Source organism: Myotis davidii, unplaced genomic scaffold, assembly GCF_000327345.1.
Source record: "Myotis davidii unplaced genomic scaffold, ASM32734v1 scaffold698, whole genome shotgun sequence".
NCBI lineage: Eukaryota > Metazoa > Chordata > Mammalia > Chiroptera > Vespertilionidae > Myotis > Myotis davidii.
This window is the reverse complement of record NW_006290032.1, coordinates 2,906,960-2,912,335: the sequence shown is the minus strand read 5'-3', so window position 1 is coordinate 2,912,335 and position 5,376 is coordinate 2,906,960.

Genomic DNA, 5,376 nt, shown 5'->3' with positions numbered 1-5,376 from the left:
TCTTCCTTCCTTCCTTCCTTCCTTCCTTCCTTCCTTCCTTCCTTCCTTCCTTCCTTCCCCCTCTCAGGATGGAAACGTCTGTGCCTGGCCCACCGCCGGGAGAATACCAGTGTGTCCCTTCCCAGCTCAGGGCTGCAGAGGAGTTGCCTCAGGATGAGCCGAAGCTCCAATCCCACCCACACGTGGCTCCCATAACACTCATGCCACTCAGGCGAGACTGTGACGTCAGACCTGGAGCTGCTTCCGGCAGGATGGAGACTTCAGGGGCTGCTGGGGTAGAATAGATGCATCTTGCCCGTAATAAGGACATGAGTTTGGGGGCTAGGAGCAGACGGCTTTGGAATGAACTGTGTGGCCCCAGATTTACAGGCTGAAGTTCTAATCCCCATGCGATTGCGTGGGCCGCGGGCCTTCAAGGCGGTGATGCGCGGCCCATGGTACGCGGATGCGTCAGAGCTGGTGTCCTTGGAGGAGACCGCAGCTGCCCGTCTTCCTCTCCCTTCCTCCCTCTGCCAGGGGCGGACGCGGTGAGAGGCAGCCATCGCGAGCTGGGAAGAGAAGAGGGCCCTCACCAGAAACCAACCCGACCGGCACCAGGAGCTTGGACTTGAGCCTCCAGGGCTGTGAGAAGTAAATGCCTGCTGTTTAGGCCCCCAGTGTGTGGTGTCTTGTTATGGCAACCCTAGCACGCTAAGACACATTTTTAAACGGGTTTATTTTAAACTTTGAGATTGCTAACTTTTTGCCCTGCCTAGCCGGTTTGGCTCAGTGGATAGAGTGTCGGACCAAAGGGTCCAGGGTTTGATTCTGGTCAAGGGCACATACCTTGGTTGCAGGCTGCTTCCTGGCCCGGGCCCTGGTCAGGGGCACGTGCAGGAGGCAACCCATGGATGTGTTTCTCCCACATCGATGTTTCTTTCTGTCCTCCCCTCTCTCTTCCACTCTCTAAAATCAATGGAAAAATATCCTTGAATGAGGATTAACAGCAACATAAGAAAGAAGGCTCACTTTTTTCATTTTATCTAGAATTAATTCATCTCCTGACTCGTTTCTTTTTGTCTGTCTTCATATCCCTTCCGTATTTATTTTATTTTAGTTTGACGGCTCATCTTGAATAGGGGTGATGATTTAAAGCTCTCTCTCTGCCCTTGTCATTCTCATGTGATGTTTCACAGCTGCCCCGCCCTCACCCGACCACTCAGTCTCCGCTTCCCTGTGAAGTCGGGCCTGGTCTGTCACTCCCACTGCCACTTAGAGGGGGCAGGCGTGTAACCCAGGGGTTCTGAGTGTGAGGCTCTCAGATGGCCCCCCTGGGTCCCCCAGGATCTGCCGGCAGCCGGGCGAGGCTGTGGGAAGTGAGGTGAACAGTGAGCCTGCTGGTCACCCCACACCCCGAGTGAGCAGCTCAGCTGTTTTTTCCTTCTGTAATTTTTGCTTTATTGTTTCATCAATAGACCTGCACTAAAGGTTTTCCGACCCTGGGAAGACCGATGTCAATGGATGACTTCGCTGTGTCCCTTTGTCTCCTTAGATAACCCCCAGGCTCCCGCCCCCAGAGGGCCTGGCCCAGTTCGGGCCGGGGAACTGGGTCAGCTCCTTGCAGATGGGTTTTGTGCAAACACACACGCTGTGTCCGCAGCCATCAATCCCCTTCATCTTCTCACACAGCTCTGCGCGCCTCCTAAATGTCAGTTCCTGTCTGCGTCCTCATTTTCTTAAAAAAGGGTGTCTTGGGCCTCCCAGAATAAGTGTGAGTGACAGCTCCTTTCCATACTGTGATAATTAACCAGCTATTAATAATAGGCAGGGGCCCAGGGAGGCCAGGCAGCAAGGGCCTGTTCCCTGCCAAACACTGGGGGAGGGCCCCACACAGGAAGGTAGGTGCATGCGCAGGAAAGTCGGGGTGGCTAGGGGAGATACTTCCCTGTCAGTCACACCTGGGCACAGAGATGGGGGGCCAGAGTGGGCGTGGCCACCCCAAGTGCCTGAAGATGTGGAACATACAATCCCCAGAACCAAGGAGCTCACCCTCCGTGCTTTGGAGGTGCTTGTGTTCACCCTTGTGGCCCACGGCCAGGGGGACCCAACGCACAGTGGGCTGAGGGACTGCAGCCAGCCGATGCTGACCTCGCCCCGGCCCAGCATGGAAGGGAAATGCTGGCCACCAGGTCCCATCTCAGCCCACGGAAGCCCCAGCCGCCCTTCTTCTAGGCATGGCCTGAGGGAATGGGACTCTGAGACCCAGGGGTGTCATTCCACAGAAAAAGCAGCCTCTACCGCATCGCACCCTCCCGTTGGGCCTCCAGAAACGCTTACCCCGGCGATGCTCCCAGAGGCCCACTCCCACCAGCCCCCTCCAGCCACACATTCTGTCTCTATAGAGAGCAAGTTAGGCTTCTTTCCAAAGCGCACACACACACACACACACGCACGCACGCACACACACACACGCACACACACGCGCATGCACACACGCACGCACACACGCACGCACACGTGCACACACACACACACACAGGTTTTAAGGAGAGCTGTAAATGGCTACAAGTTAAGATCAGAGGGTATTATCCTTGAGATAAAATTTGAATTTGGCAGGAAGAAAAAAGAAACTTTTATCTAGAGACTTGGTGTCCTGAACACAGAATCCCACTGCGGCAAAGTGCAGGTGCACACTAAGTAGATGTGGGAAGTAATGCTGAAACGTGGAGGCAGATGGGATCCCAAAAGGCCATGTAGTGAGTGCAGGTGCACCTTAAACTGCTGCCCACGTGCCCCGTGGTTGGAGAAGAACCAAGCAACACTTAGAGAGATGGAGTTACATTTATTATTATTATTACGAGTGGGCCCAGAGAAAAATGTCTCTAGAATTCTGGGAGAAGTCACACAGGAAGTTTCCTGTATTTATACCTTTTTATCCTCTTTGTCTCCTAAATATGGGGTTTTCTGGTTCCTTTGCAAGTTCTTAAAGAGCCCCTATGTGCTGGGGCTTTGAGACCTCAGCCAAAGGCTTGGCCTGGTGCCAGCGCTGATAACTTCATCTGGGGAAGGTTTAATGGCCTCTCTGAAATGGGAGTAGTCTTATTTTCCTTATTGTTTAAGCCAGCAAGCATTTACCGAAGCCAAAATGCAGGGTTAAAATTTCAAACAGCAGTTTTTATATAAGATGGATGCTTCAATACAACCATAAGGCCAGCGTGTCCATCTGCAGGGCATGCTGGCAGGATGGAGTTCAGGCAGGAGTTGGTGGTCTGGCCTTGAGTCTGAATTCCCCACGCGGGTCAGACAGGGAGGGACTCGGCAGAGGTTCTCCTTTGCAGTTCTGAGGCTCTGTTCCTTCTCTGTGAAACCTTTGCTCTTAAGGCCGTCGACTGATCAGTTAAGGCCCGCCCATGTCCGGAAGGGCAATCTGCTTCAGTAAACTTCTACTGAGCTCAACGTTAATCCGGATGGTGTTTGGCCAGACCACTGGGGGCCATTGCCTAGCCAGGGTGACATAAAACGTGAGCATCCCAAGGTCTCGTTACCTGCTGGGCTCTGTTTATTGACACCTTCCCTCCGTCAGCTCTGCTCAATCTCACCTTACTCCAGCCAACAAAATGCAACAGAATTTCAGCCTTTGAAGGGTTCCCAATGTGCTACAGACCTGAATCTCTGAACTACCCAGATTTGGGGGAGTTCTCTGGCTGACACAGCCACGCAGATGAAGTCCTCAGCAGCCCAGGTTTGTGGGTAGGCTTGGAGGGAGAGAAAAGGAGTGAGAGAAGTAGATGACGTGAGGCAGTGGGATCCCAGTATGAGCACCGATGTGTTGCTGAATTGGTATTATTATGCGTGGGGTGTCATCTGAGTCATTACAGCTGTCAGTGGATATTCCCACTGCCTTTGAGGCAGTGCCCTGGCCGGACACGTGGGTCCAGCCCACTGGTCGCCAGGGTTGGCCGCACTGCTCCTTCCTTCCAAGCCTGCATCTCCATGGTCATCTCCATGGTGTGTTTAGAGCAAATCTGAGTATCAACAGCAGAATCTGAGCTCTCCAATGTCCTCTGTACATGGCCCCTCTGAGTGCACTCTCTGAGCCCCTTCTGCTGAAGCATAGTAACCTCCATCTTGTATAAAAACTGCTGTTTGAAACTCTCTACTATTGTTAGATAGTCCCTAGTCCTGTAAACTCTGTCATTGTAAACTCTGACACTTTAAGACAGTCTCTTATTCTATAAAATGACTTTGCTTTTAGTTCAAATAATAGAAAAAGATAAACTTAACGGTCTGACCTTGCAAGCTAGCCATCCAATGTAATAGATAATTCCCATATTCTTATGCCAAGTACAAACTCCGTACGTATTCAAGGGTACAACTGTCTGTAAGAATAACTCACACAGAGCCCTTTGTAATATCTGCAAACAAAGAAGCTCAGAAAATATAAATACGGAAAACTTCCTGTATGGGTGGCTCAGAGATTTGGAAGAGACACTGCTCTCTGGGCTGCATGCAATAAACAACTCCCAATGAATTGGCTCATTAAGGCGTCTTGTATCTCATTCACTGATTTAAGACACAACAGCACCACTGGGGTCTCCTTCCCTGCAGGGCACGCCGGCCTCGAAGCAGCGACATGCAGCGCCCGTCCTGCTCTCCGCCTGAATATCACTGTGGACAGAACACTGTCCCCGAGATGTGAAACTGGGCTTCATTCCTCTCCTGCAGGGTGCATGGTCAGTGTCAGGGTCAGACCCAGCTCCCAGCTTCCCTCTTACCTGGCCTGTGGGACGCCGTAGCTGCTGTCCTGGGAAGGGAAAGTCATGAGGCTCCAAAGGACTGAACTTCTCCGTCGGACAGAAGCACAGCCGCTGTGGCGTTGCTTGGAGAGCCTCCTATTGTCAGTTTCCAGGGGAAAGCAAAATTTACATGCATCCCATCCACGTAAAAATCCTATATAATAAAGGGGTACTATGCAAATTGACCATCACACCCTTGCACAAGATGGCCACCCCATGTAGTCAAAGATGGCCGCCACAAGATGGCCTGCAGGGGAGGGCAGTTGGGGGGACCAGGCTGGCAGTAGAGGGCAGTTAGGGGTGGCCAGGCTGGCAGGGGAACGGTTAGGCGTCGATCAGGCTGGCAGGGGAGTGGTTAGGGGGTGATCCAGCTGGCAGGCAGAAGTGGTTAGAGGCAATCAGGCAGGCAGGCAGGTGAGCAGTTGGGAGCCAGCAGTCCCAGATTATGAAAGGGATGTGACCCCCAACCATAAAATTATTTTCGTTGCTACTTCATGACTGTAATGTTGCTACTGGTATGAATTGTCATGTAAATATCTGATATGCAGGATGTATTTTCAGGGGTCGCGACCCACAGGTCGAGAACCGCTGCTAGCTTCTC